The 26,933-nt window shown below is 34.8% G+C and overlaps 1 protein-coding gene across 2 annotated transcripts in view; it reads right to left on the reverse strand.

Moving 5' to 3' along the window:
• Gpc5 (glypican 5) overlaps window positions 1-26,933 on the reverse strand; it is a 1,051,553-nt gene that overhangs the window by 861,714 nt on the left and 162,906 nt on the right. The gene's annotated exons all lie outside the window — the stretch shown is intronic.

Consider the following 26,933-nt stretch of genomic DNA (forward strand, 5'->3'; position numbering starts at 1 on the left):
AGGATACTTCTAGGATCACAATGGCATAAAAACAAACACATACGTTTCATAGGGATCTATCTCCTAGAATTAAAGACTCCTAAAAAGTGAAGAAATCGATTCTATTCTGTCATCATTCATAACCCATTAGGGATAAGTATATTTAGTCTCCTGAGTTTATTATGCATAAAGCTTACCACATTAAATACATGATCTCTCATGCTTTTTTGTAGTTTTTCATCTGTTTCTTTCAGCAAGAAAACTAGGAAATTGGACAATAGTAACTATAAAGAAGGGCTAAATTATAAAGGAAGATCTAAAGTCCATGGACCTTTTAACATTCAAACTGAAAAGTAAGTAAAACTGTGAATTATCACACCTTGCTCAGTGGGGTAATCAGAAGTGATTTTATTTGCAAATACCCCTCCCATCAATTATATTCTCTTGTTACTATAGCATGGTCAACAACTTTACTGGAGGACATTTTATTTCTTACTTAAGTAATTGATCCTGTCAAACATCAATGTATCCAGTCAGAACCAAGAACAATTTATCTACAAATAAAAGGAGAAAGGCCAAAAAATGGGAGACAGAGTAATCACAGTCAGAACAATAGTACAAAATGATCACTTGAAGACCAGTAAACCATAGTGGATGTACAGCAATTATGTTTTATAATTAGCCTAAATAATGACAATAGGCTGTGTCAATATGTAATCCATTACAAAATGCCTTCAAGAAGATTATCTCCATTGCAACAATGAGATGTAAAAGTTGTTATGTTGAAAACGAACTTTACAACTTTGGTGGGGGGGGGGGCGGGGAGGTCTGGGTGGGAAGGTGGGGGAGAGGATGGGAAGGGATAGGAAGGGGAAACAAAGGAGAAGGCTACAATGCTTGATAAGAAATGTACTCATTATCTTGCCCATGTAATTGTAACCCCTCTGTACAGTATTTTCACAATAAAAAAAAAATAAAAATTAAGAAGAAAAAAAAAGATTATCTCCCATGATCTCAGTTATTTTAATTAAGATGTAAAAGGCCATACAATAATTCAGTAATCAAAACTGCTTATTAATTTTTTTTAAAAAGATGCAAGAAAATAAAAATAACAAAAAGCAGAGGGGTAGATTCAGGTCTGATAATAAAATACCAAAACATAAATATGCTATGGTGTCATCATCACAAAACAATTAAGAAGAAATACCTAGTTTCAGAAGAACTGCAGAGAGTGGCCATGCAACACTGTGTTCTGCTTCTGCTCTCAGACTCATTTGTATTGGTTTCAAGCTTTACTGTGATATATGGGGTGTCTCCCTTGCAATCAAACACAACACTTTTTTTCTACTGCAACTTTCAACCTGGCCTTAGTTGGAAACAAGGCAATTGAAAATATAGCCAAGTGTGCTCTGTCCACAGGAAGCAATTCTGCGCATGCCCCACCAGGACCCCACAGTGCCTCTCAGCTCAGACACTATACGCTCACACATCTGCAAGCACAACTGTAAAAATCAATTTGGAGATTGTGATTTGAACTAAAACAAAAGTTTTAAGCTTAAAACTATTTCTCCAACAGATAGGCTCATTTTGTCAGTTTTGTATATGACTATTAATTATGATAGATCACAAGTGCTTTTACTTACCAATAATAAATTGAAGTGTTGGCAAATTAAATTCATTTTTAAGTAAAGATCTTAAGATAGACTCAAAGAAATGCTTAGATCCTTTGGATTTTTTAAGGGTCTTAAACAGTTTTTTTTTAATGATACGAATTAAGTTTTACATAGAAAGGGAATTCCAGGTCCTCTTAGACAGGAGGGATGAGAAATTAGAAAGGAAAGGGAAAAGAACATTCAGAAGAGTAAAAGAGGTGGTGAATATGATCACATGAATTCTTCTATGCTGCCCATGATTTAAGCTCCATGCTATATACGTATTTGTGCGTGCCATAATTGGCTAAATTACTTTCACTGGAATAAAATACAAATGCTGTTGACTCTGATTATACAAATATCCTATCTGAATTCTGCCAACTCTAAATGATATTCACATATACAAGATTTTAAAAATCAAAAATATAAATTCTAGCATCATTAACTTACAGAAGTAATTTGTCTTCCATTGTCCACAACTATGGTTTACAAAAACAAATTACTTTTTTTTTAATATTATTTTATTTTATTTGAGAACATACTGTACAGAGGGGCTACAATTACATGGGCAGGATAATGCATACATTTCTTACCAAGCATTGCAGCCTCCTCCTTTGTTTACCCTTCACCTCCCTTCCCAGCCTCCCCCCTCCCCCCACCCAATTATACCCCCCTCCCCCCCCCCACCGACATTGTAAAGCTGGTTTTGACATGACATTTTGTACTTCTCATTGTTGCAACAGGTCCACCTGAATCCTTAAACGACTTGTTTGCCCCCATCTCCTCCACATGTTATACTGACATCAAATATAGTGAAAGCGGGGGTTACACTGTGGGGGAGGGACATACAAAGCAACAAAGAAATAATCTTATAAATGCGTTAGAAACATATGCATGAAAGAAATGAAAACATTAAAATACATATTTAAGGGTTCATTTTCCTAACATCACATTATCTGACCTTTTCTGCTTGACTCATACCTATACTAGATATTGCAAATAAGGGAAACCATGGGACCTATGCTTCTTTGGGCCTGGCTTACATCACTTAATATAATTTTTTCCAAGCCTTTCCATTTCCTAACAAATGGGGAAATGTCAACTTTTCATTGAAGAAAACACATTTCTATTTAGGAGTATCTGTTCCAAATTAAAAATGAGTAAAGATCTTTTAAAAACTCTTATTTGTTTATTAAATGTACTCTTTACCTTGCTACTAGGCTAAGAACCAGTTTTGATTTGTGTTTGGGTTTGTAATTTAGAAAATTCTAAATGAAGCCTACAGTTCTATTTGTATCTTTTTCAAACATTTCCTCTGATTTAGGTTTCTTATTTTCTTTTTATTGCTGGACCTGGGGCTTGAACTCTGGGTCTGGATACTGTTTCTGAGGTTCTTTTTGCTAAAGGCTAGTGCTCTACCACTGGAGCTACAGCACCATATCCAGCTTTTTCTGAGTATTTTATTGGAGATAAGAGTTTCATGGACTTTTCTACCCAGGCTGGCTTCAAACAGTTATCCTTAGATCTCAGCCTCCTGAGTAGCAAGGACTACAGGTATGAGCTACCAGGGCCCAACTAGTTTTCTTATTTTCTAAAACACAATAACCAAATATCTGATAAATATTATAAGTATTATTATACTAAAATTGAAATCCTTTAATATCTTAGACACTAAAATTTGAGATTTTTGGAACTTGTTATTGAGTTTACTACCCTGAAAAGGAGCTATGTTTTCAAATATCAACATTATGATTATTTTCTAGATGTCCAACCAAAAACTAGAATTCTAAGTAGACTGATGTGTTAGGTTTATTTTTTAATTTGCTCTTAATAATAATGGGACTTTTGCTTTCAATCAGTATTAAATGTAATATTGAAGTACTCTAGTTAATTGAATCAACTAAGCATGTGCTAGATAATGTATTTCTGTTATGTGAACATTTGGGATAAAAATATTTTACAAATCTAACTGATGAAAAATTACTATTACTATTATTACATTAAATACATTTGATTTTTTTTCTGGTCCCTGAGGCTTGAACTCAGGGTCTGGGTGTGTTTTCTGGGCTCTTTGTGTTCAAGGATAGACTCTACCACTTGAGACACAATGCAACTCTTGGCATTTTCTGACCAGATTTTGGAGACAAGAGTCTCACAGACTTTTCTGCCCTTGCTGGCTTTGAACCACCAATCCTCAGAGCTCAGTCTCCTGATTAGTTAGGCACAACTGGCACCTGACTCAGTACATTTGATTTTTATTTTTAATTTATTTTGCCGGTTATGGCGCCTGAATTCTGGGCCTGGCACTGTCCCTCAGCTTTTCAGCTCAAGGCTAGTGCTCTACCACTTGAGCCATAGTGCCACTTCCAGCTTTTTCTGCTTCTGTGGTGCTGAGGAATTGAACTCAGGGCCTCATGCATGCAAGGCAAGCACGCTACCACTGAGCCACCTTCCCAGCCCCTACATTTGATTTTTAATGCTGTTTTATATGTTATTTTCTAAGTTCTTAGTAAAATTTTAGTACATAAATACATATCAAAATTGAAAAATATGGAAGCCAATCCATTGGGTGATTTTAACATTTTTACGTTAAAAGTTGGCAAAAGTAATTAACTATCAAAAACTAGTTGTTTGTATTAACTCTGAATCAGGAAACCAATCAATTCATTCTTATATTTGTCCTTATTGAATTAAAACTGAGATATTAGCAAGGATTAAAACTTGTGAAATATCATATTACAAAATATTCACTGCTTTGCAAAAGAACAATCTACATATAAAATCAGTGTTTCTAAACCAAAGGTCTACTCAATAATTTGACTATCTATGAAATAAATAGAAATGATATCTCTAAAGAGTTCAAATACCAAGGAGGTAATCTTGGGTGTAAAGTTATAAAAATAGCACTTTCCATGCAGTACTTAAAAATCTATCAGTCTATGCGATTTTTTTAGGTTTGCTTGAAGAACCAAGAAACAAACCTCTCCTTTTTTGTTTTGTGTTTGTCACTGAGGATTTCAAAAGATTCTTCGATCAAGGCAATCAAATGAAATCCACCAACATAAAATAATTTCCAGCTTTGCTGAGTGGTAGACAAAATAAAAGGCCGCTATCAAATTACTTTACTTGAAATATAATATTTTCATTTTTGGGTGGAAATGGATTTACCTGCACATAAAATCTCACTGAGTGCAATTGCAGTCAGTGAAGTTTATCTGTATCCATTTCAGTGTATAATCTTAACATTCTATGATAATTTCATGATATAACTGACTGAAAACTATTCCTAATTTTTCTAGCCATATTTGCTTTTTAAAGACATTTCATTGTGCATAGAAATATAAATTTCCATAATAATGGTCAAAGAACGAAATATTTGCTTCTGTCTAAAAGAAAATACAATATAAAAATCAGTGCTCATAAATTCAACATAGGTTAAGTACACAATATTGTGTCTGGCTATTAAATCAGGGATTAATTTAAATAAAATATAGGAAACAACATCAGGTGATTCTGATATAAAATTAAACTTGACAAATTGTAGTCAGTAATGACCCAGATACAAGTGCATTTTGCAAAGGGAGAAGCTTAATGTTTATAGGACTTTATTGGTTTAAAGATAAAAATTGACTCCAAAAGGTAATGGCCAAGAAATAACGGTTATAACAGCTTCTCCAGGCTAACATCAAAGGTATTTTATGGCTCCTTAAATACTTAAAATATTTTTGATATATGAGCATGTTAAAATATAAAATGTAAAGTATCAATTGTAATTTAAGGTCACAGATATCTATAGCTATAGTAATGAAAATAGCTTGAATCTTATCAACCATCAATAATCAGATGATTTTGCAATGTATTACTAGGCTGAAGAGACATTTTCTGAGTAAATTTAAATTTTTTTGTGCAGTACAGTTATCAAGGCAGATTGTGTTGCTGCAACTGGCATTGCATTCTGTCTCTGCCACTTCAAAGTTACTTTGTGTCTGACACAATGTGTCTCTGTACCTTAAATTATAGATGAATGGATAGACAGGACTCTCCAAGTGTAATTTTTCAATCAGTTTTTATCACATACATATTAAAATAAAATTTACTTTAATCTAACTTTAAAAAAATAAAAAGGACTTCCAGTGAGTTTAGCAGAATCATATCTAGCAATTTCTTCCTCATCTGAAGACCATTACAGCTGTTCTGAAGATGTGCATATATAAATAAAATAAGCATATTTAAATAAAATATTTTAAATAAAAAATAGTGTTCCATCCTAGAGGTGTTTATACTGAATCCATCCCTTATATTTGCATATTTCTTCATTTTTCCAGAATGTAAAATGTGTAATAAAAGTTCTCTGGAATATTAGTTTAATGACATATTTAATGTAATGCAGTATGATTTATAATACAATTCTTCAGAAATTAGCCATCTATACAAATAAATAGTGAGTAGGATATTAATCTGCATCACCAAGTATTAGCATACTGGTCATTAATCTAGTCTACCAAGACCAGAACTGAATGGAATCTTGCTTTCTCAACTTTCCTTTTCTCACATTTCCCTCTTCATTAATTTGGTCATTATGATGCATTACATTAATTTCTAATATAAATGTATAATCATTTGTGTTTTGAAAAAATTAGTAAAGATTTTAGCAAAATTTTTTTTATTGTGAAAGTACTGTACAGATGGGTTACAATTACATGGGCAAGATAGTGAGTACATTTCTTACCAAGCATTGTAGCCTCCTCCTTTGTTTACCCTTCCTGTCCCTTCCCAGCCTCCCCCTCCCTCCGCTCCCCCCACCCCCACCCTGCCCGCCACCCCACCCAATCCTCCTTCCCCCTTCCCCCACCAAAGTTGTAAAGTTCGTTTTCAACATGACAACTTGTACTTCTCGTTGTTGCAACGGGTCCACTTGTATCATTATTTAAACGACTTGTTTTTCCCCTTCCCCTCCACAAATTATACCGACATCAAATACAATGAAAGCAGGGGTTATACTGTGGGGGAGGGACATACAAAGCAACAAAGAAATAATCTTATAAATGCGTTAGAAACAAATGCATGAAAGAAAAAAAACATTTAAAATACATATCTTAGGGTTCATTTTCCTAACTTCACCTTATCTGACCTTTTCTGCTTGACTCATACATATACTAGATATTGCAAATAAGGGAAACCATGGGACCTATGTTTCTTTGGGCCTGGCTTACTTCACTTAATATAATTTTTTCCAAGTCTTTCCATTTCCTAACAAATGGGGCAATGTCATTCTTTCTGATGGAGGCATAGAATTCCATTGTGTATATATACCATATTTTCTTGATCCATTCATGTACTGAGGGGCATCTGGGTTGGTTCCATAACTTAGCTATGGTAAATAATGCTGCAATAAACATAGTTGTGCTGGTAGCTTTAGTGTGGTCTTGTTTGTAAACATTTGGGTAAATGCCCAGAAGTGGGATTGCTGGGTCATAGGGGAGCTCTATGTGGAGTCTTTTGAGAAGATTTTAGCAAAAATTTAACCTCAATTAAGTATTTATATGAGATAAAACCAATGCCAAACAATTAACTATAGATTATTCCATCAATTATTTTAAAGATTTTAGTTTTTCTAATAGTCTTATTGTATGCAAATATTTTTTTCTAAGTTAGTTATCTAATTTATTTTATTATAGCAATGGAAAAGTGGTTAATACAGTTATCACAGGCAAAAATATATATATATATACATATATATAGCATATGTATATATATATAGCATGTGTATGTGTGTATATATATATATATATATATATATATATATATATATATATATATATATATATACGTTATAGCCAGGCACTGGTTGCTCACGCCTGTAATCCTAGCTACTCAGGAGGCTGAGATCTGAAGATCACAGTTCAAAGCCAGCACAGGTAGGAAAGTCCATGAAACTATTATATCCAATAAATCACCAGAAATCTGGAAGTGGCGCTGTGGCTCAAATGGTAGAGCGCTAGCCTTGAGCTGAAGAGCTGAGGGACAGCGTCCAGATCTAGAGTTCAAGCTGCACAACCGACCAAAAAAAAAAAGTTATATATTTTAAAGTAACAACACATTTTATTCAACTTGTAAAAAAAGTATTTTTTCCATTCTCACAGTGAGACCAAACGAGGACGCTCATAGGAACAGATCACAAAGGCTCAATAGCCACGTGCGTCACGTGCGTAGGATGGTTTAAAGTAATATTTATCTAAATGACCCCCAAGGAAAGAATTCCAAGAAACAAGGTATTTCTTTGCTGTTGTTGCTGCTGCTGTTTTTCTTGTCTTTTCCTTTCGTCTTGTTTGTTAATTTGTCTTTGGGAGAGCAAGGGGGGCACAGAAAAGGTGGGACAAAGGGTGAACAAGGCAGCAGTGATATTCACTAGGTACTATGTTGAAAATGAACTGTACAACTTATGGATAGAGATGAAAGGGAAAAGCTGAGCGCGGGAGGGAGGCATGGTTCACAAACAAATACACTCGTTACCTGACTTCTAACTGTAACCCCTCTGTACATCACCTCTACAATAACAATAAAATATATTTTTGAAAAATTATATTCCAAATGGCACAATCTGAATAACCATAGCTTTCCTGTTGTCTATCTTTTTTTCCTAAAAATGAAATGATATTGAAGAGGAGACAATAATCTCAGGTTGCATCACAAACAGTTGCAAAAGCATTTCTTCGAGATGAAAGCATCATGATTTGATATGTACAAGGGATGCCTTCTACATTCGGCTCATTAGTTCACAAAGCATATTAAAAATGTTTGTGTGAGGGCTGGGAAGGTGGCTCAGTGGTAGAGCGCTTGCCTTCCATGCTTAAGGCCCTGGGTTCGATTTCCTCAGCACCACATAAGCAAAAAGAAAAAAAAAGCCTGAAGTGGAGCTGTGGCTCAAGTGGTAGGATGCTAGCCTTGAGCTGAAGAGCTGAGGGGCAGCATCCAGGCCCAGAGTTCAGGCCCACAACTGGACCCTTCCAAAAAAAATGTTTGTGTGACCAACTGTTTATATTGAATAAAATGAATAATGACTATTTTTACATAAAAATTAATGAAATGAACTTTCACAGGTATAGTTTTGCTGTAAAACATACAAGATAACTTTTGCTGCTGGGTGCCACTAATCTGGTCTGTGCTAGAACTCGTTTCTTTGTGGACCATTGCTTTTACATCATCCTATCCTGGTAAGTCCTAGACCATAAATCAAATTCTGAGAATAGCTAAAGCAAACATCTGTACCTCAGATCTAGTTATTTTTCCAAGCATATTATTTTGACAAATGTGACCATTTTTTCAGGAATATACAACCTGGATTGGATATTTTTAGTCAGTTATTTTTTGTTTTATAATCAGTACTTTCCTGATTTCCATACGTCATTAATAACTTTTCTTTCTTTTCTTTATACTTGTCCTGGGACTTGAACTCAGGGCCTAGAAATGGTTCCTGAGCTTTTATGCTCAAGGCTAGTGCTCTGTCCTCTACCACTTCTGGCTTTTTTTGGGGTTTTTTTTTTTTTTTTTTGGAGGGCGGGGAAGGACTTTGGGTCATTAATTGGAGATAAGAGTATCATGGATTTTCCTGCCCCTGCTTGTTTCAAACAGGGATCCTCAAAGTCTCAGCTTCTCGAGTAACTAGAATTACAGGCTGAGACACAGGTCCAGGCTTGAATAACTGTTCTTATAAAAATGTATTCTAAGGTTTGTAGATTTCTCTCAGTGAAAAAAACAGTAGCAAGGCTCTGAGTTTGACCTCAGCTCTAGGAGGGATGGGTAGATAGATAGAGCAATAGATAGATAGATAGATAGATAGATAGATAGATAGATAGATAGATAGATAGATAGATAGATAGATACATAGATAGATAGATACATAGATAGATACATAGATACATAGATAGATAGATAGATATTCTAACATTGTTACTGTAAGAATTCTCATCCATGCTGGAATACTAACAAAATTCCTCAACTCATTTTTCTCACTTCTGTATTAAACATGGTAAATGTTTTCATATTTCTTTCCACATATTTATTTAATGACATTGTGTAATTTAGGACCAAATGTAAACATCAAAATCTTGAGTGAGCTAAGCGAATTTTCTTTGTCTTATGGAGACTAAAACATACCTATATTTGGATGCTGAAAGGGCATTTTATCAAGTAGCATGTGACATTCTAAATGAAAACGAGGCTGACATGAGATAAATTGATGCATGGGCACCCTGACTACATAATGATAAGTAACATCCATCTTTTCTTTCAAAGTCAGCTCTGCACAAGTCACAGATGTAAAATAAACTGATCTCTAGCTAGAACTCTTCACTTCCTCTAAATAGATAATAGTTTCGTTTCTTTCATAATATTTAATAGTTACCTTTATGGGATCAAAACATCACAAATCATTTATCATATTAGCCATTCTAAGAATTATCATTAATTTACATCTTGGTGATATTTTTGGTGATTTTTTTTCCAATAGCATTCACCATAAGCAGTTACATCTCCCTCATGTCACAGGATTTGGAATGGTTACTACAGTATAGTGTTAAAGAATGCATCTGTTTCTTTCCATTTGTTTTATCAACTAATAAAGGAACTCCATTGAACAACACAAGAATACTGCCTTGGTCATGATATAAATTCATACTAAAGTTCAACATTTTTGAGTTCTAGACAGCAGATGATTAAACTTAAGAAATTTCAAGAATGGTTTTAATTCCATTCTGGAACTTGTGGTGCTATTTGAACCTCACCATCACAGTCCTCTGGAGCATCGCATTGGATCATATTGCAAGAGTCACCTTTGAGTGCTTCCTTAGTTAGAGGCCAGCAAACACAGAAAGAAATGAACTGAAAGTAGCCACTCCAAAGTTGCAGTTTAATAAATGTCCTCTTTCTACCTTGACAAGAGAGAAACTCCTTCAGGAGGTAGCAATCTTTTAGATGATTGTGTTCTTTCCAAATCGCAGGAGGAAAAATTGCAATACCTCCTGGAAACTGAAATGGGTTATAAAGCACAAAATCAATCAAAGAATAGTTCCATACTACAATGTCCATCCCTGCTCTCCTAGCTGCCATCAGAAAATACTCCAACAGAGTCAAAAGCAGAAAAAATAGAGTGAAAAAGTTATGTGATTGAACTCTAGGATATTAGCAGTCATTTCCAAATTTGCTAGAAACCTAAATTTTAATACAGACAACAAAATGTAACTTTTTAGGAATTTAAATTTTGAAATTGTGACTTTAAAAATATGAAATAATATAGATTTTCTTTATATATTTCCCAATTCAAAATAAATTGCTTCCCTTTTGTAAGAATTGGTTTTTTTAACAAGAGTAGAAAACCACACAGTTAATTTTTGTTGTTGTCATTTTTTCAGAACAAGGGCAAAGTGTTTGGGATATTATCCTATTAGGAATGAAAAAAAAAGATAAAACAGATAAACTAATTCATCTCCCAGATATTCCCATAATCAGTTCAGGCACTTGAGTTTTTCTTTATATTTGTATTTCTATTTACAAAGATAAATATAAGCTGGGTGCAGGTGGCTCACGCCTGTAATCCCAGCTATCCAAGAGACTGAGATATGAGGATCATGGTTCAAAGCCAGCCCAGCCTGAAAAATCAATGAGGTTCTTACCGCCAACAATCTACTCAGAAAAACCCAAAAGTGGCTCAAGGGGTAGAGGGCTAGCCTTCAACACAAAGAGGCTGAGGGATAGTTCCCAGGCCCTGAGTTTAAGCCCAGGACCAGCAAAAGTAATTGTAGGCAAAATTTCTTTGAAAATTTCTTTCAAAAAAACTTTGAAACCTTTCTTAGATTCCTCTGTCATGCCTAATATCAAAATCTAGTAGCTCTGTAGCTAGTGCCCCAAACAGTTCATAAAACTAGGACAAGTATCTATTTCTTGTCTTAAAAGTTGTTTTCTTGGAAAATGATAATAGCTTACCTTTGAAAATCAATAAAAAGTAAAAGTGAAAAAAAGAGCATCACTTAGTAATGTATTAATTAATGCTGAACGCTAATGACATTACTGTTATGGTTCTATAGCACTCCTACTGTTGATGTTCATTTTGCAAGAATTATCCATGATGCTTCTTACAACAGTGTCACAAAGGGCTTTGATGTAACCATCAGCATTATTTATTTCATCAGCTTTTTATTAGTGCACATATTGTGGTCCATACTTTTTATTACTTTACTTCATTTTACTCTTCCCATTTTCACTTTTTATGCAGACTCCACAGGCATAAAATGTGAAGCAAGCTATCTCTCAGCCACCTGCTAGACAGACCTGCATACTGTGCTCTTGAATCTGTCAAAGGCCTCACAGCAGTGCCCCCAGGGCCTGGCCCAACTAACCTTCAGGAGTTACAGGCTAGCCCAGCTCTGCCCTGACATACTCGATAACAGCTCCTTTTCAAAACCATTCTCTAGATGAAATTACAGTTAGCTCAAAGTCATATATTCACCCACATATATTTTGTAGCAGTGGTTTCAAAAGATTCAATACAGTTAAGAAAGTCTTTAGTTATCCTCAAAGCATGAAGCCTATTTTAATGTTCACAATGATAAGTATTAAGAAAGGATTTATTGTGCTTGAGAGAACATATAAAAGAAAAAAAAAACACTTGGTAAAGTTTCACCAGTCATTTTTTACTGACTCTATTGTTTCTATTATATAATTTCACTTAGCTAAACTACTTGAGTTTTCTACAAATTTCAAGGTGTACTCAACAATTATTTTTCATCATATTTTTCTAAATACAATTAATATTATGTTAGAGTACATTAGTCAGATATGACCAACTATAATCAACTATATAATACCCAAAGGTTTCTAGATGTTGTCTATAGCCAGGTCTCTTAAATACTAATGCACATAAGTTACTGTAGAATTCTGAGATACAAGACTTGCAGATCCAGTCATTCCTCAGTTGTGGCTTCATGCATGAGAACTCAGGATAGATAGCTGGAGAGAACAAGAGAGGGGGGAGAGGTGTGCGTGTAATGTAGAGGCTAAGCTAGTAATCCAGTCTCATTTTCTCCACTCTTCCCTGTCTCCTTTCAATCTCTCTTGTTTCTGCTCCACTTCAGTGCATATAGGTGGTGCTTTAAATACAGGTGTATGATACTATTTTGTTTCTTCTAGTCTTTATAGATTCCTTTTCTTCTCTAGTTTTTGTCCACCTGGAATACTCAGATTCATTTTTAATAGCAACTCCAAGATGAAGTTTTCCTTATCAGTCTGTGAGTCATACAACTCAAACTTGGTATCTATAAGTTCCACATGCAGAAATGCAGCCTATTGTGATTTAAAAATACTTAGCAAAAATGGGTGTCTGAATTGAATATACGAGAGACTTTTTCTCACTTGCTTCAACTCCCTAAGCAATATTTGTACTGGGTTTACATGTTATAAATTTATAAGCAAACCAGGGATGATTTGAAGTACACAGGAAATTATAGACAAATATTATACTATTTTACAAGTAGTAATTGAGCATTCATACATTCTGTTACTTGTGGGATGTCTTGGAAAAAATTCTACATTGATAGAGGACAAGTATATTATCCACAAGTTCATATCCTGGATTCTTACACACCATATTGTATGTGATATACAGCATTGTGTAAGCACTTGCTAATGTACCTACGTCTACCATAACTACAGTCCGTGTGGTAAAAGGCCATTTTCTGTTCATCATGTGATTCTAAGTCAGCCCCTCATATTAAAGTTAAAAGGTGTGTAATAATTGCCTACTGAGCAAAATATTAAATGTTTCTATGATGATTGCTTCTCAAATAAATCCAATCATTCTAAATCTTTGAAGAAATCACTATGCATTTAATGTCATTTATCTTAGATCAGACGAAATGTATATTTAAGTTTCTCTGTTAAAATCGCTGTAGTTACTGCAAATTTAATTTTTAATGGAGGGATACATTGACTTTTATATTATCTTATTCTGTGAGTTGCTCATCAAGTCCAATAGATGACTTAATAGTTTTTAATGTAGGGAAATGGGTAATATTGAATGATTGCATGAGTCAGCATTCATATGCTCATGGACTTTGAGTTCAGTAAAAATACCTTCACAGATTAAAAAAAATACCTTCACATTCTTTTCAGTTGTGACAGGAAAGATACCTTGAACTTGTCTTGATGGAAGAAAAAACAGAAGAGTATAGTTTAGAAAATTTTCTACAGAAAAAGAAGAACAGGAATTGTTGGTGACCTCTGCTTGCTACATGTAGAGTGCTGGGCCTCTGTTAACTTCACAGAAAGTTGAAGCAATCCATAGAGGGATTTTGTAGTGCTATGGATAAGAATGATTTTTAAATGTCTAGAAACATAGCTTCTGCTTGTGTTAACATTACCTCCACTGTTTGCAAATATTCAGTAGGGATATTATAGACAGCCAAGTGAATTAGAATCACACCAGATTTAAAGAAAACGTTTTGACTTCCCTAAATTAGCAACAATATGGTTAGTCACTTAGTCAGTGCATTCATTCAGAATGATAATTAATAATAAAGGCAGTCACGTGAATTTTTTAAAAAAGGAAATGTTTTGAGAAACATAAGAAATAATTTGAGCAAGATACTGGTGGCACATGCCTGTAATACTAGCTACTCAGGAGGCTGAGATCTGGGATCGTGGTTCAAAGCCAGCCCAGGCAGGAAAGTCTGTGAGACTCTTATCTCCAATGAACTACCAGAAAACTGGAAGTGGCGCTGTGACTCAAGTGGTAGAGCACTTGCCTTGAGCTGAAGAGCTGAGGGACAGCACCAAGCCTAGAGTTCAAGCCCCACAACTGATAGGAAAGAAAGGAAGAAAGGAAAGAAAGGAAAGAAAGAAAGAGAGAGAGAGAGAGAGAGAGAGAGAGAGACAGAGAGAGAGACAGAGAGAGAGAGACAGAGAGAGAGAGAAAGAAAGAAAGAAAGAAAGAAAGAAAGAAAGAAAGAAAGAAAGAAAGAAAGAAAGAAGGAAAGAAAGAAAAGAAAGAAAGATTCCAGAAATTATTTCATCTTCCGCAGCTAACTGCACAGTTTAAGAAGCACATTCCAAATTACTGCAAGCAGGGGGAGAAATTCCATGATTGGTGGTAGATTGCTGGAGGTCTTACAACTACTAATGTTCTAGTTCAAAAATCTTTGATTTATGTTTCATAATAGATGGGAAGGGATGGGAAGGGGAAACAAAGGAGGAGGCAACAATGCTTGATAAGAAATGTATTCATTACCTTGCCCATGTAATTGTAACCCCTCTGTACGGTATTTTCACAATAAAAAAATAGATGGAATAAGAGTTGATTTGCTTTAGTTCTCAAAAATTATGTGCTTTTCTAAATTTTATCTACCACACATACCAACCAAATTCCACAATAACAAATTGTCTTTGATGCTTTCTCCTGTTTTATATCATTTTGTGAGAGTTTATTAACTGTTTGGTTACCAATAGTATGGTTACCAATGTAGTCTATCCACTATAGTCTATTCTGGAGAAAGATTCAACACCTGTCTCTTCTAATTCTAATCCCAACAGAATGCTAATAAAGTTACCATCACCAAATACTGCTATAAGCATTTCCTCCTAAAACACTAAAAATTCTTATTGCTAGAGAACAAACCAAAGTTAAATGCTGGCATTTACAGCTTTGAATCTAAGCCTACCCCCCCAGCTCCTCTCCCACATTTGATGCTCATGAAGTACCACCATGTGATACTACTTCTGTTGATAAATAACTATCTTCTCTCTCTGTCTCTCTGTCTCCACCCGCCCCCAACACACACACTCCTTTAAAAACATAACTGATACTCCAATTCTTCTTATAAACCTATAATGATCCTTCTTTGCTCTGGATTTACTAAACGTTCAATAAAAGAACTGATATACAAAAAGCAGTCTAGAGGGAGGGGCAAATACAACTCTTATTAAATGCCTTCAGGATTTCAGGTGAGCACTGAACTTTCAATGACAATGGCTTTTCTTAAGACTACAGTTAGAGCTTTGATGAAAATGTTATACTTCTATAGAAGTTAGACATAAGTAGCCCTTTTTTGGCTTAACATGCCCCTTATAAAAATCATCTCTCTTCAATTTAGATATATTTCTCTCCCTGTTTCATTCCATATTTTTTAATTATTAACATCTCAGCCATATACTAATTTTTCCCTAGTTCCTTCTGTAGTGGATATAATGAAATTTCTCTTAGAAAGTCAACCAAGGATATGTTGACAAACAAGCAGGACTATTAAAATTAAAATCTTTATTCAAGCCAAATATCCCCTTTTAAATTAGTGTACCATCACTATCACCTGATAATACCAGAAACATACACACATTTATTTTGGTGTGTTTTCTTTGACTTACCTAGGAACTGAAATTATATTATGACTGACTTTTCATTGCTCCTGCAATCATTATCAATTCATTCAGAACTGCACTATTGTCATCTGGAACAACCACCCTTTGTCTCACTCTTACTTGCCCTGTGCTTGTTCTGCACAATTTCTATACTATCAAAATGCGTCTGTCAGTGACTTACACAATGAAGTTTTTTTCCACTAGTTGCAAACACATTCCAATGATGATTCTGGAACTATAAGTCACCAACTTTCTGGTCTGAATTCCAAGCACAGCTGTTGATTTTCCTAATGCACTTGTAATTACTATTCAGGATTGCACGATGTTATTTTTTATTTAAGCACTATCATTTGAAAGTACTCTGTTAGGCCTTGTAAAGCTAATGGTGTATTACATAGTTAATCAATGGGTTCTTTTACCCTGATGTCTGTTTTCATGATAGAAATATGGATTGGTTGAATTCCTGTTTTAAAAAATGCCACTGCAATTACTGCATTCATGTACAAAAAAATAGAACAATGATTAAAGTATATTTATTAAATCTTTCCTATTTTATTGCTTACATTTGGAACTGTCAGTATGCTATAGGTTTTTCCCATAAACAATAAATAATTAAAACACTAGACTTTAAGTCATTACTACAGTCTGGAATTCTTTTTGTATATAAGAATATTTCATTCTCCTGACATTCTAGTCTATTATAGACTATATATATATATATATATATATATATAGTCTATTATAGACTATATATATATATATATATATACAATTAAATAGCTAAAAATAAAACAAGCACTTAGATTCTGAACTTTTTCTAAGATGTGAATAATAAAATTTCTTACCATTAAATGGGATAATAAAGCAATGACAATATTCCAGTGGTTATTATATATACATACATATATATATACCTACACACATATATATACATACACACACATATATATATACATACACACACACATATATATATATATACATACACACACACACACACATACACATATATATATACACATATATAAAACATGTGAGGAAAGAATCTCAGAAGATGAAGGCACTAGTGTAACTTCACTTCTCTTTAATGCCCGAGTACTTGCTGATATCGCAGCTTCCTCACAAAACAGGAAAGGTACACAGTGATCACTCCAGAGCCAAGTACGTGGGGAGTTGTGAGGACTCACTACCCCACTCACACAGTGCTCAAACTATATGGCTGTACAGGATGGACAACGTGGTTCACAGTGGCAGAATCTTACTGTATGTACTCACAGGAATATTCAGAAAAGACTAAAACAAACAAAACTCACACCTTGGAGACCTCAACCCATACATTTCACCTATCATCTAAGTACCCAATATTTCTGTTCTTACTATAGTAAAGCTAATAGCCATTACAGTTAATTTAATAAAGCTATCTAATATTAAGAACAAACCTAACAAAGACAGCACAATGATACTGACTGTGGAAGAAAGGAGAAGAATGAACTCATTTTACCAAGTACACCAAACTTCTGTGCAGCAGGAGTCATGGTGGCAGGGCTCTTATCTTACACAAGGGCTGGAGATCTCTGTTTTCTAAGAATCATGGTCCTGAATTCTTCATTGTAGTAGACTTTAGATCACACCAAGACCAGCCTGACTTCATGAGGCTCACTGAGGATAGGGCCCACCATCTGCAGGTTCAACCTGCACTCTCATCTGGAGAAAGATCTATAAGTGGAAGGCCTAACAGTGCAGGAAACAGAGATGCTGCAGATAGATCAACTACAAATATCCATTGACACCTCATTGATTAGAACTTAGAAGTGGATTAGGAGATGTTGGCTACTGTTTGTCAGAGGACGAAATAATCACATGATGCTTCCCTTGTCTACAAGTCACACAACCCTCCTTTCAGAAAGGAAATCTGAGGAGCTGGGAAGGTAGCTCAGTGGTAGAGCGCTTGCCTCACATGCATGAGGCCCTGGTTCGATTCCTCAGTACCACATAAGCAAAAAGAAAAAAAAGCCGGAAGTGGCACTGTGGCTCAAGTGGTAGAGCACTAGCCTTGAACTGAAGAGCTGAGGGACAGCGCCCAGGCCCAGAGTTCAGGCCCCACAACCGGACTCCCCCCCCCCTACCCCCCCCCCCCCCCCCCCCCGCCCCCCGGCAAAAAAAAGAAAGGAAATCTGATAGCTGCAGCTCAAGGTCACAACCATGTTGAGAATCTGTCCAACACTAAGCTAGACTGGTAAAACAAAAGGCAAATGCACAGAAATCCTTTGGCTTAGCCATTATGCTGATATAAATCCAACATAAATTGAAAATATTATAAGCACAAAATATAGATACACAATCTGCCAAGCATCACAATATAGCTACACAGTAAATGACCCCCACTAACAGAATCAAAAGTCTTTCACCCCAGCCGATTGGGTAGGGGCTGGGTTAGAGCTATGCTTCATTGCTGGTGTACTACATGGCAAGAGTAATCATGCTGCATATTGCTGTATCAGGTAAAGAGCCAAACTGAAAATTCAGATTTACTATTCATTAAATTTGGATGGTTTTCACAGCATTGTAAAATTGAAAAAATTCTTAAACCAAAACTTTATAATCCAGGATTGGATAGAGGGATAGATATGAATATATACACACATATAATAACCTATAAATAAACATAAATGTAGGTATAAGCAATTATTTTTAATGTAGAAATTCATAATTCAAGCTACTGCAATACAAAATAAATTATAATTTAAAAAAATAATTATTTCATAGGAGCCGGAATTTTAAAAATGTTAAATTACAATAGCTTCAAGTCTCCTGACAGTGATAAACTGTTATCATTAATTATCATTAATGTCACATGTAAAAACCAATTTAGTAAACTTATAACATTAGAAGTCATTGAAATTTCTAGATGTGTTCTGTTTACATACAATTGACTCACTCTCAAAAGCAATTCTTGATAAGAAAATGCTGTAAAAGTGCTTGTCATAGGCATATACACTTGAAATTGTTTTGCATGGTTTAGTAAAGTGAATTGGAAAAGAAATGATTAAATACTGTGTAATGATTTTCATCGCAAATATTGGTAAATGGCTATACTGAAGCGATTGAAAGCTATAGAATATAAGATACCAATGTTAACTCCATGGTACTACTGTCATAAGACTAGATTAATAAATCTGATCAAAATAACTGCATTAGTAGAAACACTATCCATATTTAAAGATATTATATAAACTATGCATATTGCTTATAATTATTGAAGCTACAATTCTGGCTCTGGCTTTGTGTCAGAAAATCATACTATTTACATTTATTATTCCAATACATTTTCCTCTGAGGCAAAGAAAGCATGCCAACTCTCCATAGGATCCTTACAAGGCTTGTACATACTGCTTAACTGTTTAGAAATCTGATAAAGGGAGATTATCATACAAAAGTTGTCTTATGAGATCTAAAAGCACTTTTATAGGTGTTTGGGTGGAAGAAATTACTGGTTATGGATGAAAAATTAAAGTATATCTTAGTTTATTAAGAGGGGAATGGCTGCTCTGTCAAAGACACGAGTGCCCTATTAAAGGAATAAATTAAACAATTGGTAGATGATGAAGAAATTAGAGGATAATGTTCCAACTTTGAGATGCTATGCAAGTTTAGTTTTATATTTCAGTATTATAATTAACTTCATATCCAACACCTGACCTGACATGATTGTCCTCCCCCAACATGAATCTCTATACCTCATCTGTCTTAATTTAGCACTATCTGCCATTGTATGGAAAGTCCATGGTGTAGATGGACCCGACACTGAAAGACTTTCACATTCCACACAAGGACTAATTTTGCACTATTTCTAGCCTTCAGGGGACTGTAACTTCTATGTTATATTCAGAATATGATACCTTTAGCAAAACAGAAAGTGAAAAAATGACCTAATTGCAGCACTGTGAGACACAGATAAGTTAAACTGAAGAAAAAATACGGGGAAGCCTTGAAAGCATTTTGTGGCATGAAGCAACTTAATTCATCCCAAATGTTATGCTACAGTAAGTTATATGATTCTGCCAGATGCTTCTCTTTAGAAAAGTTTTATTATTCCAAAGAGAGCAATTTCTTTTAATGAGAATATTTTTGAATAATATTTGTTCTTGGAACCACTGCCTTCTTTGTTTCATATCTAATGAGAATAATTTCCTTTGATTCATAGGCAATTCTTTTATTCTTCTGCTGGTTCAATCAAAATACCAATTAACTACATGCATAATATGAGAAGGAGGTAGGCACCTTCCAGTTCAGTTTCAGAAAACACACATCCATCATAGGAAGCATATGATTTGCATCCCAGGGAATCCACAGGTTAAGGATGATAAGCAAAGCCTGTGGTTAATGTCCCAGTTTAGCATCACCTCTGCATAGGGAGCTAATATAAAATTTGAGCAGTGAAAAGAATAAACAACACCAAAGAATATACATCTTGGTTGTCATAAACAGGAAGCAATATACCGAACTTAATCTCAATGCACAGCATGGACTGTTAGGTTTCAGGTTTCACAAAAATGTCTGTGAAATGTTTAGTGATTCAGGTCATGTACTTACAAAATGAATGAATGTATTTGGAAAGAGGGTGTAAATTTAAAAACCATCATCATTCAAAATTTCAAACAGGAAACTTGGATAGAAATTTGCCTGCAAGAGTGGTAAGAAAATATTCTAAAAATAGCCTTGGAGGTGACTATGAAGCAGAAAACACAAGGGCCAGTTCCACTACAATTCTATTATGATTTGGATACAACATGGGCCCAGAGTCAAGTATTATGGCTTCATCTCCATCTAGTAGCAGTTTTAGGAAGGTGATTGGATCATGAGGACAGACACCTCATCAGTGGATGAATCCATTGGTAAATTTACTACTAAAAGGTAGGACCTAATAATTAGTGGAAAGTAGATCCGTAAGGTTATGCCTTTGAAGTGTGTATGCCCCACCCCCCCTTGGCCATCTTCATTAATGTAAATTGCTTTGCTCTGCCACAACCTTCTACCTGAATTTCTGCTTGCCACCAGTCTGGGATCAATGGAGCTAGCCAACCAAACACTAAACATTTAAACTATGAACTAAAAGAATCTTTCCTTCTTATGCTGTTTTGCTCTGAGTAGCACAATTACTAAAGTATAAATATTTAAAATACATCAATCATCCAAAATAGATGTGAATCACATGGTTTTACAGGAAATTTCTGAGCTCTCTTCCTCTGTCTTCAGAATATGTTCAGGAATTTCTGATCTTTCTTGATAAGATTAGTCAGCTTATTATATTCTGCCATCTTTGGAAATGGCCCCGAAAGTTATAAAAGTTCATCTAGTTACATTGTAGTTTCCAATATTGTTTTCTAATGTGTGATATAATTACATTAAGTCATTTCTATCTCAAGATATATAACTCCTCAAAAACAAATGTTACCTTCTTCATCAAATTACAATAATTATGCAATCAGGGTCTCGTAAGCACATAAAAACATATCTGCAGTCAGTCATAGTCAAAAATTGAAGTAATGTCAATAAATGTACTGATTCTATATTATTTTTAAGCTCAGCTTAAAAAGTGGAAGACAGAAAAGATATGATATCTAAATGTAAGCATATTATACAAATATACTTAACAAAAATGTGGGTGTATTCACACTATGGATATGTTACTATTTATGAAATGTTACCAAAGGTATCAAATCTTCAACCTGTAGATGAAGATCCTGAAACAATCAAAATAAACCTGGTGAAATATTGTAAGCCTCATGATTCTCATCAGATTACATCTGATATACCCAAGGTGATGTGTATTGGAAAGTATGTCAACCATCTTCATATTCTTCTCCATAAAAATCAGGCCTTTGGCTACTAAAAGTTCCTGGGTAGCAGTGATGCTTTCAATGAATTCATATGTATTGCAAATATTACAACTCTAGCTCCTTCCTGTAGGGTTTGTTTATCCATCTTTGTGATGCTGAAGTTCCTGCATGCTTAGCAGTCACAGCAAATCTGTATTTGGGGAAACATCTTAAAAACTGGACTAGATAGAGATGAAATCACAAATAATACATTTTGTAGAGAATGTGCTGATAGATGTAATAAATATCTCTGGAAACAAGGAGATGTTATATTATAATGATCATATGAATATGGTAATAATTAGCTTAGTGAGATGGTTGGGGATGATTACAACGAGAGCACAGGATCAGATAATGATGAATTCAACAAGGAAACCATATAGAAGGCACAGGAAAATAACACCAAAAGTGGAATAAATGTTAAAAGTGGAAGAGAACAACAAAACAACAAAACAAAAATATGCAAATGGATCTAGAACTTAAGAGACATGTATTACTTATATCCTAAGGAAGAGAACAATCTTTTCATACCATTCCTTGTTGCTAGAGACTATTGTGTCCACATTAGCATGTTAATCAAAATCAAAATTTTGACATTATCCTTCTCCCAGCTCCTTGTTTTCCTCTCTGCAGAACCTATTTTATCACCCTTTCATCTCCATTATTTCACTAAAACAAGGCTGAAAACTCCATTGGTGCTTTCCATTTGCTGCCAGATCTACTAATGAGTCTTACTCCTCCTCAAAGCATTTCACAGTTGCTCATTCCTCCTCCTTAATACATTTTCTTTGTTTTCAAGTACACTATACTTCTTTGCTTTGCTTTTAATCTATCCCACTGGTTATTACTCTCTAGCCTCCTCTATCATTTTAATTTTATAGGGCCTAGAGCTCCAACCTCAATTTTCTACTTTTCTTTATCTACACTCTTTTTATTGTGATCTCATCCCCGGGGAATCTCATGGATTAAACAGTATATGTGAGCCAACAACTTCCCATCACATAGCAGCAGCCTGGAAGCCTTTTCTACACTCCAGACATGTCTAGACTGTGCTCAAAACAAAGAACCATACAAATTCTAAATGTAAGGAAGACATTCATGGCTGACAACTCTGATTGTTCCTTATTTCATTCAAAATAAAAACAAGGTTCTTAAAACGTCCCACAAGACCACGAATGATCAGCCACCTTTTCACTCCTCATTTACTTCCCCTTTCTCTCATTTCAGTCTTGCTGTGCTGGTATGTTTATGGTTCTTCAAACACACTAAATAAATTCTTGACTAGAGTGTTCCCCTGACTCTTTCAAGCATTTACTCTCCTGTAGATGCCCTGTTTCAATCTTTTCACAATGACCTTCTTAGGGAGATTCTTTCTAGCAGATCTATTTAAAATAATAACCTACTCTGTAGGGTTTTTTTATGCACCCTACTTATTTTTTAAAGTAATATGCTCTTTTCTTATTTTTTCCTATAGTAATTATGACAAAAGTATTATTTTAAAAGTATTATTTTAAAAACCAATTTGTCATGGCAATGGAGAAGAAGAGTCTAGGAGCTTGAGATAATGGATTGAGGCTCCTTTCTGAAAGAGCTGCACCAAATGTCAGACTACTGAAAATCCACAGCCACAGTGTAACTTGTGTTGGATGAAGGGCTGGAATTTCCCAGTATTTCCAGGTAAGAAGTCACTAACTTCTCCAAACTAAAGCTCTGACTTCAGCGCAAATATTCCTGGTAGTCACATAGCACCTGCTAACATAGCTATTCTCATGCTAGGTAATGTCCAAAGGCTAGTTTTCTTTCACTAGAACACCGACACATTGCATTTCAGCTGCAGTCCCCTTCAGAATTAAAAGAACGGTAAGACTCATGCTTCTCTCGCAGACCCTGGGCTTACAAAATGCTACCAACAAGGCTTGTCCCGGCCTAAATATCTGATGATGGTATCCCTCCTCTATACATAAGAACTATATGTATTTTATCTTTCTCAGTGGAATGTAATCTTCACAAAAGCAGGTTAAGCTATTGTATTATAAATGATAGAATAGTCCCTAACACAGAGTTGATACTCAATAAAGATTTTCTTAAAAAGTTAAAAGAAACTCAAGACTTGTGTTTTTGGTTAGACTTATTTTTTTGGCTTTTTTTGTGTCATTAAATAACAGAAAAGAAGATACAAGAAAAAATAAGGGTGTCTGAGCTCTTTCTAACTTACCTTTACTATTTCTCAGAGAAAATTATTCCATCTGAGAACCTGCTCAAATTTTCTGTGTCCCCCAGATAAGCTCACTTGAATATCTTAAACTGAAGTTCTTGGTTGATCTAATTGACAAAAGATTGCATCTTTACTGTCAAAAAAATAGTTTGTTCTTCAGGTTCTGCTGTCAAGAATTAGATAGCAGCTTGGCCAAGGAGGTTCAGCCTCAAGCCATGGTTAAGGAAGAGAGGGCTGCTGGCATCTCAAAGCATCATTAGTAAGGGTCTACTTGCAAGCCCAGTCACGTGGCTGTAGGCCTCAACTTCTGCTTACAGGCTGGGTACCACCACAAGGCTGTTTCATAGAAACTTAAATTTAGAAACAGACAATAACCAAACAATATGAAAAGAGAACTCACAACCTATCATAACCAATCCAGGAAGCCAAACCACAATCTCTGTAGAAAACCTTCCATGAACCATAATTTCCATAAACAATCCACCTCCGGCAAATCACCAAACACTTGATCAATATCTGATCAGCCTCGTTTTCCCCCTAGTTCCTATGAAGGATGAAGAATGCTTATTTAACCATTCTCCTGAAATGCCTTAATTTTCCTTAGTGTTCAATATCTTCCCCATGCCAATACCATTGAATAAAGGCATATGTAGACACTTCCCTCTTTCCTCTGTAATGAGTTTCCATTCTTCTGCCTGTCTTCAACTTATTGACAAATGCAGGTAATAGCGGCTTAACTATTTTGCTATAGAAGCTCTGAAAAATTAGCTTCTGTTTATTCTAATTTACATGTTTTCAAATTCCAAACAATAATAGCTTTCTTCTCTCAGGAATAAGAGAATAAGTTCAGTGTATACTGAAATGGAGGGCGTTTCACAAGGCCTTGATCACTAGGATATAGTGATTGGGGGCTAATGAGGCATGGTAACTACATAACACTACTTTAACTTTCTGACAAATACTTTTACCTGTTATTATCATATGCATTTGGAATCTTAAGTATAATTTTTCATGTAATTGTAATTTATGTAATATTTATTCCATAAAAGGTATTATTCAGATGCTTGTCCTATTTTATACATATTGTGATAATAATGCTTAAATAGACATCTTACAAAGAGAAAAACTGAATGATTATTCTTGAATGTTTACAAGCACATTTTTGGATTTTGGCTTGGTAATATCTAAGTGGAGCTTATGTGCTATCTGGCCATAACCAACCATCTGCCTGAATTAGTGTCCTGAGGCTATCTCTGCTCCCACAATCCAAGAGCTAACATTCTGAACACATGGGCTTAATGTTGATATTCATTGGTCCCCATCATAAAATATTTGAATCAAAATGCCAAGGGCATTCATCATCCACTTTACTGTTGTCTTGAAAGACCTTATCATGCTCCCTCTCAACTTACACCTGACACTCAGCTCACTTCTTATTCCCTTCTGGTTTGTATATGTATTTATTTTTAATCAATGAGATAAATAAGTGATTTTAGAAACCCATTTCCATAACTAGTTGTCAATTAAATGCTTATATGTACTTTTTTACAGATGATTGATTGAATCATTTATTCATACTCTTTTATTTATGGTTCCTCAAATTCTGTTGCATACACAATGGCAAGTTACTGCCAAGAGCTTAACTAAGATTAAATGAGCAGAGCTCACCAATAGAAGAAATTGCAGTGCACAATAATATGATAACATTAAAAAGAAGTGGATCAATGAAGTATTCTAGAAAACTGGATAAATTATAGCTAGTATCATGAGTGGAGATACAAAGATCAAGGCAGAAAGAAAGGGATGTGAATTATGAAAGCTATGATACAGGAAGCAGGTCAACACAAAAATAGCTGTGAGGCGGTGCCAGAGGTTGGCACAAATTACATAAGAGGGATGATGAGGTGAGGAAAAATGAGCTTGGAGAGTCAGGCTGTGGACAAACTCTATGGAGCAAAGGAATCTTAGCTGATAATGGCAGAAACTACTTAAGAGTAATTATATTAGTCTGAAACAGTAATTAAACATGGGAGCTCATTAAACATTCAGATTTAATAATTAAGCTTAGTCATAACTATAATTAAACATAAGCCAAATATAGATAATCAAATAGTATTTCACAAAAAAGGTCAATGTGAGTGGATAATTAGATAAAAATTTTCTACTCAGGAATCAATTATCTATATGAAATAACACCAAAATTGAATATGTGAGAATAACACCTTTTTGAAAATATATATATAAGCTTCCCCCCCCCCAAGAAATACAGAACACATTCATTTGAGAATCAGAATTCTGCTATCACATAACTTAATTTATTTGTTAATATAATTCAATTGAATTGGCTCAATATTGGTTCATCTGCTGACTAGGCACACGAGTCACACTATCACACATAAAACACAGTTAAGTTCTATAATGAATGTATCAAATCTATTTTTATAAATTAATTTCTCTTGTCTGGAACCCAGCTGTTTGATTCTAGGGAAACTAATAGGTTCTTGTGCTTTAACATATAAAACAATAATCTAATATCAGAATATATTTAAATCCACCAAATTTATTCATTGTTATAGTTCTGAAATTAAATGTCCCTTGAAAGGGTTCATGTATTGGAGGCTTGGTTCTTACTGGGTGAAACTATTGAGAAATGGATAAATCATGAGGGTACTATCCTCATCAATGGTTTGATCCATTGATGAATTCAGAAGTCATAGCTGAATGGGTGGTTACAAGTAAAACATAGTTGGAGGAAGTGGGCCATTGTGGATATCACTTTCAATAGTATGTTTTATTCCCAGAACC

Source organism: Dipodomys merriami, unplaced genomic scaffold (genome assembly GCF_024711535.1).
Source record: "Dipodomys merriami isolate MVZ:Mamm:240054 unplaced genomic scaffold, mDipMer1.0.p SCAF_6, whole genome shotgun sequence".
Lineage (NCBI taxonomy): Eukaryota > Metazoa > Chordata > Mammalia > Rodentia > Heteromyidae > Dipodomys > Dipodomys merriami.